Source organism: Accipiter gentilis, chromosome W, assembly GCF_929443795.1.
Source record: "Accipiter gentilis chromosome W, bAccGen1.1, whole genome shotgun sequence".
In the NCBI taxonomy this organism is placed as follows: domain Eukaryota; kingdom Metazoa; phylum Chordata; class Aves; order Accipitriformes; family Accipitridae; genus Astur; species Astur gentilis.
The window spans coordinates 31,279,445-31,295,741 of record NC_064918.1 but is presented as its reverse complement, the minus strand read 5'-3'; the positions used below and the strand labels follow the sequence as shown (position 1 = coordinate 31,295,741).

At 41.6% G+C, this 16,297-nt stretch overlaps 2 protein-coding genes across 5 annotated transcripts in view; one reads left to right on the top strand and one right to left on the bottom strand.

Moving 5' to 3' along the window:
- The window catches only part of LOC126035485 (uncharacterized), a 349,826-nt gene that overhangs the window by 2,767 nt on the left and 330,762 nt on the right, over positions 1-16,297 (top strand). Inside the window, exon 3 of the mRNA XM_049794129.1 lies at positions 481-2,751. The gene's annotated coding sequence lies outside the window, so the exon portion shown is untranslated. The remainder of the gene's footprint in view (positions 1-480; positions 2,752-16,297) is intronic.
- The window catches only part of LOC126035481 (endogenous retrovirus group K member 5 Gag polyprotein-like), a 432,730-nt gene that overhangs the window by 342,550 nt on the left and 73,883 nt on the right, over positions 1-16,297 (bottom strand). The window lies entirely within an intron of this gene.

Sequence of the window (16,297 nt, the reverse complement as noted above, 5' to 3'; positions counted from 1 at the left end):
CACAGCTCTCCAAGGAGCTACAAAGAAACACAAGGCCAGTAAGACACCCTTGGTCAAGTGTTCTAACTGTGGCAAACGTGGACACATTAGGAGCAAATGTACAGGTACTGTTAACAGTAAGTGCTGCAACAAGTGTAAGAAAGATAACCATACCACCAAGAATACAGGAAGAAGGGAAACTTTACACCGACTGCGAAGGCCCCTCACGCGGCGACACGAATGCAAGGGGCTTGAGCTGCCAGCCCTCAGGCAGCCTCGCAACCACCAGATCCGCCACTGCAGGAAGCTCCAGAGTGGATGTGGAAACCGCAGTCAACATAAAGGGACCATTGGGGTTTGGACTTAGTGCATTTTTAATGGGGCAATCTTCAACAGCTCTAGAAGGAATTCTGGTGCTCCCAGGGCTTATTGATGCAGATTATTGTGGGACTGTGAAAATTATGATTTATGTTGTAATCCCTCCTGTTTCTATTCCTAAAGGTACCAGAATAGCACAATTAGTTCCATTCAGGTCATGTGTTCCGAACCCAGGTGAAGTACAACGTGGAGATGGTGGATTCGGCTCCACAGGGAAACCGCAGGTATACTTTGCCATGGACACAACAAGAGGTAAACCAGAAAAGGTAGTGCAATTGGAAGGGCCCGATGGAGTTGTTGTCAAGAAACCGATGACAATCAATACAGGTGCTGATGTTATGATTATTTCACAATGCATTTGGCCTCCATCATGGCCATCGATCAATCCAAACTTTGGTATTGCAGGGATAGGGGGCACACAAGCCACCTTAGTAAGTCAGCTACCGATTACGTTTGTGTTCCCCGATGGTGAACACATTACGACGTGTCCGTATGTCATGACTACCCCAACTGAATTGTTTGGCCTCGTAGGCCATGATTTATTGAGCCAGATGAAGGCAATGTTAGCGACGCATCCTTTTTAGCAGCGGTCACTGAGGGGTAGCCAATTCTGAAAATTAACTGGAAAACAGATGAGCCTGTTTGGATTGATCAGTAGCTGCTAAATTCTGAAAGGCTACTAAAAATACAAGGGTTAGTTGAGGACCAATTGAGAGCGGGACATGTTGTCCCTTCTACTAGTCCATGGAATACATCAATATTTACCATTCCCAAGAAAAGTGGGAAATGGAGACTGTTACATGATCTCAGAGCTGTGAATGCGGTGATGGACAGTATGGAAGCCCTGCAGCCAGGTTTGCCATCTCCAGTTATGCTTCCAGAAGAATGGGATTTGTTAATTATAAATCTAAAAGATTGCACCCAGATGGCGCTGAACGGTTCGCCTTTTCGGTACCATCGATTAACAAGGCAGAACCCTATAAGAGATACCATTGGGTCGTGTTACCGCAATGAATGCGCAATTCCCCCACGATGCGTCAGGTGTATGTGGCCTGGGCATCAGAGCCTGTAAGAAAGCAGTTACCTCAGTAACTTGCCACAGGATGAGATTTTAACTCAATTGCAGGACATCTTAAGCCATCGCGGAGTAATAATCACTCCTGAAAAGGTGCAAAAGGCAGCACCTTGGAAGTATTTGGGGTGGCACATAAATGCTAGTAATGTTAAACCTCAGGAGGTTCAAATAACATGAGAAATTTCAATGTTACATGATGTTCAGAAGCTTGTGGGAGATATCCAGTGGGTGCGGAATCTTTGCGGTATCACTAATGGCAATATGACCCCTCTGGTAGAACTCTTGGGTATGAGAACACTGTGCAGATGAGAAATGGGAAATGACAGAGCTGACCAATTGGTTGCAGCGCCACGGGAGCCTCCTCCAGGGAATCGTTTTCAACAAAGCACGGCAATCATATGCGCTCTTGCACCAACCCGCTAGGATGTTAGCAAAGCAATTTGACTTACCACTTACTGACGCCCAAGGTATCTTTAAAGCATGCCCTGATTGTCAAGAGGAGGGGCTCGGCTTGGGCTGTGGGGTTAACCGATGAGGTCTTTTGCCATTGCAGTTGTGGCAAATGGATGTCACCCATGTCACGTGGTTTGGTGCAAAGCGTTCTGTGCACGTGTGTATTGATACCTATCCTGCTGCCATGTGGGCCACGGCATGAACTGGAGAAAAGGCCTTACATACTGAATGACATCTTCACGCTTCTTTTGCAGTACTGGGTGTGCCTAAAGAAATTAAGACGGACAACGGCCCAGCCTACGGTTCTACACGATTTGCTCAATTTTGTAATTTGTGGGGAATTCATCATGGTACCGGTATTCCACATCTTCCCACAGGACAGGCTATTATCGAATGGGCCAACCAAACCCTAAACGAACATGCTGCAAAAACAAAAAGGGGGAACCCAGGGCTTACTCCCAGAGGAACGATTGGCCAAAGCCTTATTTGTGCTAAATTACCTTAGATTGACAGGTGATCACAAAGACACACCAATGGTAGTGCATCATGTTCTTTTACAGGCAGAAAGGACGCAACAAAGTACAGGAATCATGGTAATGTATAAGGACCTAGAATCCGGGAAATGGTGCGGATCAGCAGAAGTAAAACTTACTGGGAGATCCTGGCTAAGTGGGTCAAGCCATGGCTTCGCACTGATGCTGGACCCGGAATTGTCCCAATGGCGACTGGCACGGCACCGGCGGGTGCTGAAGCCACTGATCCGACAGATTCTAACTAATAGAGTATTACTAGCGGACACTGAGTCCTTCAGACAGGTTTTTAGAACAGCGTGCCTTATTGTATATAGAACTTGCTTTAGGTAAAAAGTGTGTTAAGCATAATTTGATTAAACATAGCGTGATTACGGGAAGACAGTGTGGGGTAAATGTAAAAGTTAGTTAAAGCCAAAATTAGGGGTAAGGTCTATTTCCATTAATAACCTGGGAACAAGGTTGATTGTGTTTCCACAGATACAGGCCCACGACGGACTCCTGTTCGATTTGCACGACCATCATCATCTGGAGCATCATAGATGATGTGGCAATATGAATACCACCTCAGCCAAAAACTAATGTATAGGTCACCTTGGCTAACATAACAGGTCAAGATTCTCTGCGCATCGCAACTGTATCGTAAAGCCCACGAACCAATAGACAAGATGGCTATGACTCGTGCAGCGCGCCTGGCCAGCGAGCGCATGCGTCATAGGTTGCAACCGAGGCGGACTTTTGGCACCCGCTGGCCACGTGTGCTAAAACCCGTTCCTCTGCAAATGTATAAATACCGGGATTTTCCGAAGAGCATCGGGCTGGTGTACGGTGAGGCCATCGTTGCCTCTGTGGGGACGCCCACGGAAAGCTGGCACCTACCGATTGCTGGGCTGAGTTCGTGGAGCAAGATGGCACAAGAATGTATGGATGGTTCATTTTCCTCATAGTCCTCATGGTCTGGGTCATTAGGGGTAACAGGTTGGCTCAAAGAATTATGGGCATTATTGTAGTTACTGTGATTGTAGCTATTGTAATAGTTTTACCTTGTTCAGCTTATTAAGGAAAATGGCATCCCAAGTTATTAAGCAAGCCTGGATTGCTCAAAAACAAAAAGAGGGAGAAAGATTTAAACAGAGACCTACAGTGGATTCAACCTTGTTGTGGTATTACAAATACAGACTTACAGCCGCTGCTGGATTTATTGAGGGGCAGCGATAGCTTAACTTCTACAAGACAACTAAGTGCACCGGGATGGCAAGCCTTGGCAGCAATTGGACAAAAAAAAAGAAGTCACATCATCCATGTCTGGCAGATATGTTCCTGATTTACCCATAAATTTGAAACCTTATGCTGAGATTGATATGGAACACACTGACTGTAGTAAGCAGCATGACAGTGACACCGGTGATTGATCCACATCGGTTAACGCCATGGGACAGTAAGAATGTTTGGGTGTCACTAGCTAAAGCTATTAATCAAACCTCTTTTTGTGTGCTAATGTATTTTATTAGGTATAATGTTGTTTTTACTGTGTTTAATTAATTGTGTTCACAGATCTTTGCAAAGGGCAATACAGCAGGTGTTAAAATTTTACCTCAATCTATTCACAAACAGATAAATTGGCTGAAGAAACATACACAAAGATCCAGCAAGAAACTAGTTGGTTTGATGGGGTGTTAGAGTCAATATTTGGTGGGATAACACCACGGCTAATGTCATTGATTAAGGAAGCCTTACGATGGTTGGGTATATTGATATTAATCTGTGTAATAGTTAAAATTGCGTATGGGTACATGATGAGAGGAGTCTCAAAGCTGACACACCAAGCTCTACTCGCACAAAAAGAAAAAGGGGGAATTGTTGGGAAGTGGCTTGCTGAAAAAGGACATGGGCCTGTGGAAAAGTTGTGCGAGCAGAGTTCTGTGTGAAAGAATGTCAGTTTGAGCAACAAGACTAGGCCTTGGCTGAAAATAGCTGGCTTTACTGATATTGGGAGAAAAACAACAGCTGGTCTCGCTGTTATCAGGAGAAAGACAGGGACGGTGTGACCTTGGCATAACTTCACAAGTAACTTTTGAAGAAGTTCTCATGAGAAAGTTACTGAACACGCGTACCTGCCAACCACAAGTGGGTGTGTTTTAGTAATGAATAAACATTAGCAATGTACCGATCGTATTAGGACTAGTAGGCATAATTATCGCAAACTGTATAAATATGAGCTATCCGTGCAAATAAAGTTGAATCACTTCTATCACTCATATTGGGTCGACTTATGTGCATTCCTCCGCTGCTCCAACACATTCCCAACAAGAACAGCTAAAGCCCAGGAGGTAACTAAAATATTAGTGCAAGAAATAATACCACATTTAGGGGTTCCAGCAACCATGTCCTCTGACAAAGGACCACATTTTGTCTCAAGAATAGTACAACAAATTAGCCGCCATTTGGGTATAGATTGGCAACTTCATATTCCATATCACCCCCAGTCGAGTGGTCAAGCGGAAAAAAATGAACCACTTAATCAAACAGCAAATTGTAAAATTGGGACAAGAAGCAAATCTAACATGACCTCAGTCTCTCCCTTTAGCCCTTTTGCGTATACGAACAAGACCAAGGACGAGGGAAGGACTGAGCCCCTTTGAAATGTTATATGGACGACCCTATGAAATACAGAAAGGGGTGTCTGTGCAAGCTGGGGACGAAATTGTGACCTCTTACATGGTAGCATTGAGTAAGCAGCTCAATAAAATCAAGAAGCATGTGGCTGGGACTCGAGGGAGAGGTTTAGATGGACCTGTACATAATATACAACCTGGGGATTATGTATATGTAAAGTCTCTTACAGAAAAAACCCTGGAGCCACAGTGGGAAGGACCATTCCAAGTACTACTCACCTCCTTTACTGCAATCAGAATCAAGGAACAGAACGTTCTGAAGAACGCTTTCACCAGAGTGAAAAAGACACCCAAAACTCCATGGAAAGTCACCACAAAACCCGATGGACACTTAGTTTTTACGCGGTAATATGGGCAACCATGGGGACAAGGAGCGTAACATGGGATGGGAACGTGTTTGTTCAACTCCACGAGAGTATTGCAAAAATAGTAAATCAAACTGATTGCTGGATATGTTCACGTTTTCCTAAGGGTCTTGGACGGGGCTACCCCGTAATTGCTACAGTCTTTTCTAACACCTCTGTGATAGCGGCAGCTTTTAATAACATGTCCCTCACAAAGTACACTAAAATACCCCCGAGCAGCTAGGGGACCTGTGCACTGTAATTGATGAATGCTGCTGCACCTATGTTAACCGAAAGAGACAAATAGAAACAGATCTCTCTCAAATTTGGAAACAAACCCAACTTTTACATTTAATGTCACAAGATGACACTTCATGGGGATTCACTGAGATACAGAAAAATTAACCTCCTGGTTACCAAATTTGGCATGGTTAAAACAATTGTTTATCACTGTAATAATCATCATTCTCTTGTCTGTGGTCCTTTGCATAGTAGTTCGATGTGGCTTTTAGTGCTGTAAGAGTACAGGAGACTCTTACAGTAAATAGAAAAAGAATCAGTTGCGATGAAAAGTTGAGTCCAACAAATATTTTGAGAGAATGCTAAATAAGGAAACAATACATTAAAATACTAGAGTTGGATATAGTAAAAGAATTTACTATTTTCTAGAAAAGGGGGGACTGAGAGGGGGAGCCAAAGGAACCTTAGTAAATATAGTAGATATATGGATATAGATAGGAATTGTTTAATAATTATCTAGCTTATAATGAAGTTAAAGGAGTTTCAATAGAGGTAGACATGGCCCAAGGGGATGAGAAGTGATGTTTAACGTTTGCATTGTTGAGGCTGGCTGGGACAGGAGATAGTCCCTGATAAGAAGCAGCAGTCGACCCCAAGAACCAGCCAAGACCGGCCTTGTGATTTGGATAAATGCCAAGGAGCGACTGAGTCTGCGCAGGGACAGAAGGTTAAGAGTTCACCGTGAAGAAGACATACAGCCTTCATCTTCACGACCACCAGACGACCACCATAAGGAGGCACTGTGCAAGCGCAGTTGAGAGGAGACTATGGAAATGACTTCCTGGAGCTAATTTTAATATGAAGCAGGGATAGGTAATGCCTATGTATAGGTATATTGCGAAACTCTATGTATATGTAACACTTGACTGTATAAATTTAAAGCGAACTGCCAAGTCAGGCGAGCACGACTTTGGTGGGACTACCCCCTGTGCTGCCCAGCGCTGAATGAACATACCTACTTTACAATCTCACTGATTGTGGAGTCTGTTTTCCACATGTCAACAGGGTGCTTTATAAACACTGGAGCCACATAACCAGTAATGCCCAGAAATAAGGAGAGTGGCAATTAGAGGTTTTGTTCAGTTTTGACAAGTGAGTGTGAGGGCTCTAGCCAGTTGCATGGTATGGATTGCTAGAGTTGGTGGATTTGGAGTTCCATGAGTACAGGCATTTATCAGCCTCTCATTCTCCATAAAGGATGCATGGATATTTTTACAGCACTGTTTGTTAGTAGGCTGACTCCTCCATGGGCATCTATTTTTATTGTGGTGTTGTCAATGTCTAGATCCCAATAATCTAGACATTGGGTGTTACTAGATTGCATACAATTTTTTTCCATATGCCATATAGGTGCCCTTATGTTGCCCTGTATGGTTTTGATTAAAATAATATTGTCCTATTGAACAATTATAGTATATGGTTATATTACAGTTTATTTGTTTTCCTATAAATTTAGATCCACGGTTTTAATTATAGATTTTATGGACACATAGTTTAGCTGTGGATGATTGATGAATAGGGATGGCTTGTGTTTGATAGTTAGGAACCAGAGGTCAACCTTGAATATCAGTGATTTTACCCTATAACCATACGGTGTCAAGGGAGAGGGTCTTTCAATTATAACTACCCTCGGTCTGCTGGGGTCCATGAACACAATACCAGCAATTGGATTTTTTGCCAGCAGTGGCAACAGCCTTCATTCATTGGGCAGCTGTATTGTTTTCCCAGCTATTAATTTGCATTATTTTGAGTACGAGGAGAAAACACAATATTATTTCTACCATGCTTAAAATTTGGGGTGCCAACAAAAGATTATCAATGAATAAAACACTAAGTACTATGAATACAATAATACCTTGAGTCCCAATAGTTTTCTATTATTGCCCATGGTTAGTATCATTTGATCCCTAAGGTTCTAATATATAATAATTCTTATAGGTTAGTATATGACCAATAATATAAACCCAAATGCAAAATCCCAGAGCAAACAAAGCTATGTTTTCTAGAGATATTCAACAGGTTCAGATGATAACAACAGGGTCATCAAAGTCTATTTGCAGAGTTGTAGATTGTACTTTTGTTGATGTTTGATCAGAGGAAGTTCATACAGATCACTGAGCTCTGCTGTGACAGTTGCTACATGCTGCATTGTGTCTGAAGGTGTCATGGCCCTTTTACACTGGGAAGTGTGGATCCAGTTGAGCAGGCTCTTGTACTTTACCGCAGTATTAGTAATTAACAGTACCTGATAAGTTTTCTTCCAGGGTGGCTGAAGTGTGTGTTTTGCTGGTATACCTTAACGTAGACCCAGTCTCCTGGTTTCAAGAAGTGACACACATCAGTAGGAGGTTCGAGTGAGGCTTCTTCCAGCTGTGTGTGGAAATTCCTTACACGTTTCATTAATGCCTGACAATATTTTAGAAGAGCATCACCTGTCAATTGTAAGTTTGCCTGTATGGGGAGCTCAGGGTGCTGTGTAAGCCAGTCACATGGGTCTGCTAATTAAAATCTCATGAGGTGACAGCCCATATTTTCTATTCACGATGCTTCTTATATACATCAGTGGGAGAGGTAACGCATCCTACCATTTCAGGCCAGTCTCTGTACAAACCTCTGCTAATTTGATTTCCAAATCAATTTTTTTCTTTTTACAGCCCCACTAGATTGGGGATGATAGCCACAATGTAACTTTGGTTCTATTTATAGGGCTGCACAAATTTTCTGCATTACCTATCCGGTAAAATGGGTCCTTCTATTGCTATCTAGTATTAGGGGAATACCAAACCAGGGAATTCACTCTTTCAGCAACTGCTTTTTGCAACAGTTGTTGCATCTGCATGTTTATCCATCCTGAGAACATATCTAAAATGACATATACAAAATTACAGCATTTAGGCATTTGAATAAAGTCAATTTGCAAGCGAACTGCCAAGTCGGGTATGCACGACTTTGGTGGGATTATCCCCCATGCTGCCCAGCGCTGAATGAACGTACCTACTTTACAATCTCACTGATTGTGGAGTCTGTTTTCCGCACGTCACAGGGAGCCTGTATGTATGAGGTAAATCTGTTATTTCCCAGAACTGCTGGAATATAAACACACATGCATATGTTTCTCTCTGCCAAACACCAGGCATGTTTTAGGGATAGTAGTTCTCACTCAGGAAAACATGATACCTAATACCATATTTAAAGTACAGCTGATTGCTTCGGCTTCTGAATTGGGTTTAGGCAAAAGCATGACATCACAATTACAAAATAGTATTATATCAGCTAAGGTCCTTTGGCACTTTTTATTTCAGGATTAATTCCTGTTGCTTTTAGCTTTACCAAAATGTTACTGTTTGGGTTGAAATTTTCTAAGCTCTGGGGTCAGAGAAAGCCTGATAGCAATGTCCTTCAGGATTCAGGAAGGGGCAAATAGCTCCCTCAACTTTTCACACCCTCCAAAGCAACAGTCACAGTTCTTTATCCTCAGTTTGTGATCTGATCTGCACAGATGTCTTTTATCTGTATTTTTGCTATTTCTGAATCATATAGTATTTTTTTAACTTATTCATTATATGACAAATGAATAATCTTGTTTGACTTCATCCAGGTGCATGCAGTTGAAAGACATTGTGATGTGGCTCTGAAAAATAAAAGGGTACTTTCTTGATGATCAAAAACCCAGTACTTAACAGGGCTTCCTCTCTGTTGCCTGTCTGCAGTCTGAAAATTAGTTTGAAACTGAATCAGTTGGAAAATGGTATTGTCCCCAGACAAATTATGGGATAGCATGGAAGGACTCATAGAGATTTAAATACCATGTTCCCAAATTCCAATAGGGTTTAGCACTATAATAATTTACCAAGGACTTGACCCTACTAGCAGACTAATGTACCTGCCTAAAATACTGTGTATATCTTTTAAAAAACCCAACAAAGCACAGTAGTACACATTCACTAATTGACAAAAGTTACTTTAGACAAAATAGTGTTGCTACACTGTTTAGGCTAGTACAGGTGTATTACTATAGCAAGACAGGCAAACAAAACCATTTCCTTCCTCTCATATTAATAACCCCCCCCATATATTGTGTAAAAGGTCTTACATATTACTGTAAAGCCAAGAAATATTTCAGTCTAAATAAAGACATAATATTTTCGCAAGGTAGAAAGAAATCAAAACCATAATATTAATTGAATTTAACATTAACTTATTTTTGTGAAAAAGATTCTGTACAGTGATTTATTTATAATGTGCAGTGCTTGAAATTCAGAATAGGAGTGAAAATACAATATTTCAGTATGGTTCTGACCTCAGGAAGAGTAAGAAGCAACTGTTTCATACTCAGAAAGGATAACTTGCCTCTCTGCAGGAAATCCGTTGGAACTACTGTTTTAAACACACAAGATCCAGCTAACCAACTGCTCATGGGGAGGAAGTGGTTCTAAGTTCATATAGGCTCTGTGAAACAGGTGTGGCAACAACAATTTACTGCTTATTAGTGGACTAGTGTCAGGTAATAGTTCTCTATTGGGTTTATGTGGCAAGGTTTTGGTAGCAGGGGCTGCAGGGGTAGCCTCTGTGAGAAGAGACCAGGGGCTGCCCCCATGTCAGACAGAGCCAGTTCCAGCCAGCTCCATAACAGACCCTCTGTTGACCAGAGCTGAGCCAATCAGTGACATTGGTAGTGCCTCTGTGAAAACATATTTAAGAAAGGGTAAAACACTGCACAGCAGTTGTGAGAGAGGATTGAGAAAAAAAAGTGTCAGAAACAACCCTGCAACCACCAAGGTCAGTGAAGAAGGAGGGGGAGGAAGCATTCCAGGTGCTGGAGCAGAGATTCCCCTGCAGCCTGTGGAGAGAACCACAGTGGAGCAGATATCCATACTGCAGCCCATGGAGGACCCCATGCCACAGCTGCTAGATATGCCCTGAAGGAAGCTGCAGCCTGTGGAGAGGAGCCCATGCAGGAGCAGGTTTTCTGGCAGGAACTATGGCTTGGGGGGAACGCATGCTGGAGCAGGGAAAAATTGTCAGGTGAAAGTAGTGGCAGAGATGAGCTGTTATGAACTGACTGCAAACCTCCATTCCCACCCCCCCTGCACTGCTCTGCAGTGGTGGAGGTAGAGGAGTTGGGAATGGAGAAGTTAAATTGAGCCTGGGAAGAAGCGGGGAAGGGTGGGGGGAAGGTGTTTTTTAGCTTTGTCTTTGTTTCTCACCATCCTACTCTATTTTTAATTGGCAATAAATGAAAATATTTTTCCCCAAGTCAAGTCTCTTGCCCATGATAGTAATTGGTGAGTGATCTCCCTGTCCTTATCTCAACCCACAAGCTTTTCCCTTTTATTTTCTCCCCTTGTCTTGCTGAGGAGGGAGAGTGAGAGAGTGACTGGGTGGGGGTCTGGCAACCAGCCAAGGTCAAACCACCACAAGCTCTACAGGTATTGTCATTCAGAATAAAACCATTTGTTGGAAAAAACAGTGATATGATGCTACTCAAAACTTAAAAGCAGTAATATAGCTTTTTACTTCACTGTACAGTTTATATCGTAAAGACTGCTTGCAGAATATATGTTTCCATTCTATTAGAGGCTGTACTTGAATGTTTTATTTGACTTCAGTTTTATGTTTACTTAACAGTGCATAAATGAACCTGATTACAAACAAAATACAAGTCTCTCAAATTTCTTCAGTATATTTTTTCTCTACTTCTTAAATTGTATTTAATATACTTTCTATTTTCTGGAAGCAACCATACTTTAATCAGTTCTTTCCTCAAAGAAAATATTTTCACTTAAGGCTTGCACAAAGTGCAAGGCTTCTAATTCCTGAGAAACATTAGTTTTCCAAGTCAGCTTCAAAAGACTAAAAAAATGACCATGTCCTCAAGAGATTTCAAAAGCATCGCTTTAAAATATAAACTTCTTAAATAAGATGTTGTGGCAAATATTTTGATAAAGAAATTAAAATTTGATTATATAAAAGAGTTTGGTTTGATTAAGAAGTAGAAAACTGTGAAGCATAGGTATGGGAGTGTTAAGTTTGAAATGTAGTCATAGGAACTTAGGAACTTTAGAAAATGTACTATGTGTAACCATAAGAATTCAAGTATTGTCTAAAATCAGTTAACCACAGAAACTTTGACAAAGATTTGTTCATTTGTAGTGATTTGTTTTAAGAAACTAAGGAAACCGTTGTAATGAATGGGTTAATTTTGTTCATGAAATCGGGAAGGGGGAAGAGACATATTGAGATTTAGCAGATACCTTGTGTAAGTAACAAGGCTTGCTTAAATGTTGCGTGGAAGAGGGCAATGGCTATAACTTACTAGCTTAAGAGGGAAAAGAACAACAGCTATAACTTACTAGATAAGGAGGGAAAACAACAACAGCTATAATTTACCAGATAAGGGGATTAACTCTACCAAAACTGTACTTCTCCACATCAAAAGACATTCTACATCAAAAGACACTCATCCTTGAGAAGATCGACCGTATCTGCCTAGTAACAGACCTACACGAATGAAGAAAGAAGAAGCAAGACAAGGCAGAGACTTGCAAGAAAGGGGTGCATGAAATGTATATAAGGAATGTAACTATAACCTAAAGTTGCAAGCTTTTGGCGGAGCAATGTCTCCCCGGCCACCCAGCGCTGTTTTGCTCTCTTATCGCTTGCTAATAAATTCGATCTTTTTATTCATTACAAATTGGCTCCTCCAATTTGTCATGAGCGTCTATAACAACCGTTATGGACACCAATTTGCTGCTTGGAAACCCCTTACCCTTCCCACCTTGATCTAAATATCGAGGATTCCAATCAGTAGATTTAAGTGAGATTAACCAGTAATTGTTTTAAAATAAGAATATTAATAAGATGGTGTGCCTGAAGGACCAATTATTAGAAAGGTTATATTTAAGAATAGACATAGTATGCATTTTTATGTAAACTAATATAGATGATGGTGAGAATTGTACTGCGCAGAATCACCTAAGAGAGGTCAAGAAGCGGACAAGTGAGGAAGACTATGGAAGACCACCAGAGGGCTCCTGAAGACCACCAGAGACCTTCACTGCACCTGCGTGAAGAGACATTTACATATGCTAATGATTTATCAGAAAGTTAATGATTATGTATAACATTTTCCAGAAATTTAGTGAATATGTATAACAGGTGTGTATTTAACCTGCATAGTTAGACTAGCCAGGTGCACACGATAGGTGGAGCGATCCCTTGTGTGCCCAGCGCTGTGGAGAAATTCCATGCGGGGACGGACAACAGGACACCAATATGATGATCAAAGTCACCAGTTTATTGAGCCTAGCTGATCATTCTTATACAATTCTCTAAGTTCCTAAGAAGCTTTGATTGGCTGCTGCATGCGAGCATTTGGTGTCCATGCGCACAAGCATAAAATGTGATTGGTTATATCGACACTGTACATGCGTATAAACATAAGATATAGTTGGTTATACTCACTCTGTACACGCGCATAAACATAGGACATAATTGGCTATATTAACTAGAGCATGCGAAACTTGTCTCAGTCTAATTGGTCAAGATAAACTGCTGAATTGAGGTTGTTTGTGCCAAGTTCCCTTTATCGTGGAATGCACACCTGTGTTTTTCTAATTGGGATCTTTCTTTTTCTGTCTTCTTGTTTATTCTGTTCAAGGCCTTCTAAAGGTGTCTGGAATGCTCTTGCGACCATGAGCTACTTTCAGGCCCAGTCACTAAGTTCCATATAATTGACCCCTACAGCACTGCAATAAAGGAGTGCCTGCTTCTTAACTTCTCATTGCTGTTAAGGAGTTTTGTTCCAGATTTCGGTAACAATGTGGAAGACAAATGTAACTGTAGGATTAAACAGAAATTGTGCTGAGTTTGTTACTGATTTGTTATTGATTTGTTATTAGTTAGAATTAATCATATTCAATTTTAATAGGAATATAGAATTATATATCCCTATTGCATTTTACACATTTAACCAACAACCAACAGCTGCTGTGAAATCCTCTGTATAACCCTGTACCAAGGCCAGAGGAATTGGCCAAAATCATCTAGTAGGAACATTTAGAACTTAGATAACAAGCTTAAGATTTAAGATAATTTCGGTATAGTAGGAGTATATTATAACCTAGAAGAATGTATAAGATGCCAGAATTTCAAATTAATGGAAACTGATAAGTTCTTTATGAAGCAACTTGTAGTTATCTGCCAAGAAACAGTTAGTTACCTGCCAAGGGCCAAACTGTGCAGAATCACCTAAGGAAGGTCAAGAAGCGGACAAGTGAGGAAGACTATGAAAGACCACCAGAGGACTCTAGAAGACCACCAGAGACCTTCAATGCGCTTGCGTAAAGGACATTAACATATGCTAATAACTTCCCAGAAATCTAATAAATATCCATAACATTTCTTGGAAATCTAATGAATATGAATGAATAAGTTCAATATAAGGTGTATGATTTTGGTGTTCAGGTGTGCGTGGTTCGTGAGAGGACTTGCCCGCGCACCTGGCTGTCAATAAAGAAGTGTCTGCTTATCTACACTAAATTGGTGTTGATAAGTTCTTTATTCCGAGTTTTTCGGCAACAAGTTGACTCCAGCCATAACCTAGCACCCACACAACTGCTCGCTCACTAGTCTCTCCCCCAGGACAGGGGGAAAACAGAAGGAAGGTGAGAAGACACACAGGTTGAAATAAAGACAGATTAATAGGTGAAACAAAAGCTGCACATGCAAGCAAGGCAAAAAGAGGAATTCATTCACTACTTCCCATCAGCAGGCAGATGTCCAGCCACTTCCTGGAAAGCAGGGTCTCAGCACATGTAATGGTTACTTGGGAAGACAAACACCATAACCATGAATGTCTCCCCTTCCTCCTTCTTTCCCCGAGCTTTTATTGCTGAGCATGACATCATAGGGTATGGGATATCCCTTTGGTAAATTTGGGTCAGTTGTCCCAGCTGTGTCCCCTCCCAACTTCTTGTGCATCTCCAGCCTATTCGCTGGAGAGGGCAGAGTGAGATACATAGAAGGCCTTGACACTGTGCAAAGCACTGTTCAGCAATAGCCAAAACACTGGTGTGTTATCAACACTGTTTTGATTGCAAATCCAAAACACAGCACCATAGGGTCCCAAATGGTCAGGCATTTGTGTGTAGGAGGTGAGGAAAATACAGGATTTTTTTTGTCCCTGTCAAATATGTTACCGATGTTTCATTTTTTGATAAGCTCTTGTGCTTCCTTTAGGAACTTGGTATTTGTGCTAGGGATAGGAGTTTTTTTCTGCATCCACAAAAATAAGCCTAAACTTGACCATGCCATTAGTTTTAGCTAAATATCATTATGAGAAGATCACAGGAGCTAAGCACCAACAAGATTTGAGAAATTCCAGAGTCAGGATTGAATATCACATCTCAAGTCTATCTCCACATATTTAAAGTACACATATTTTGGTTTTCTCTCTCACCGATTATAAAGAACAGTATTTCAGATGATCTGTAACAATGTCATGCTCTGTGGTTCCTGAGCAAGTACATCTTACTTTTGGGAGATAGTGGAACGAACATTGGCAGTCCACATTTCTGGAAAAACTATGTGCAACCTTTTGAGTAACTTTCTAGCCACACACTTGAAGATCTAAGGTACAAAAATATCATAAGTACATCCTGAAGCATGCACAAGTAAAAAGTTGATGAAAAGGGTTGAAGACCTAAGTCATGAAACTCTGTAATTACCAGACTGAAGTTAATGAATGTAATACTAGCAGAATTAGTCATGCGCAGCTCTGAAAAAATGGTATTCTATACTGCATGTGAGCCATAGCCAAAATAAAATGTTTGGATGAAAAGTAATTGCTTAACTACAGTTGGTCCTTGACTCTCTCTTGCTTTTCGTTCTTTGGAAAGCTTGCAATGCAGTTTCATGTTGGTGTTCTGATTATACCCTGCTTTGAGGAGGATGGCTCTTACAAACAGCCCCAGAACCATCTGTTACTTTTTTTCCTCAGTGCCTCAAAAGTGTACTTGCAAAGTAGAGGTGAATTGCTAACCTGAACTATCACTAGCAATAACCATTGCCCTTCAGAGGTGCCAAACAGGGAACACAGCTTTATGAACCTAAGGGAAGAAATGACACAGACTCCTGAAGCCAAGATGAAGCCACCTCAGCCAGAACAAACCTTTCCCCCGCCCCCGGCAGCCCAGGATCAGTGCTTTTCAGCACTTTTCTCTCTGTTTCTGCACAGTTGTAGCCAGGAGCTGCCTAGCTGCCTGCGGGCTTCTGTCCGGAGGCAGCTCCCTCCCAGATAATTGCCTGCACAAGCAGGTCAAACTTGCCAAGGCCAGTACGTCACAACCACCGTCTGGAATGGTGAAGTTACTAGACAAATATTGCAGTATTCAGTACATGTTGACCGTCTCTTCCCTCAGCTGCCACTGCCTCCTCTACGGAAGTGCTTCTCTTTCCCCTATTCCCAACTGTGACAGGTACCACATCCCCTCCTCCCCCCCTCCCCAAGCAGCAGCCGCGAAAGAAGGAATGAACTATTTCATCTGCTCTATAGGGGGAGAA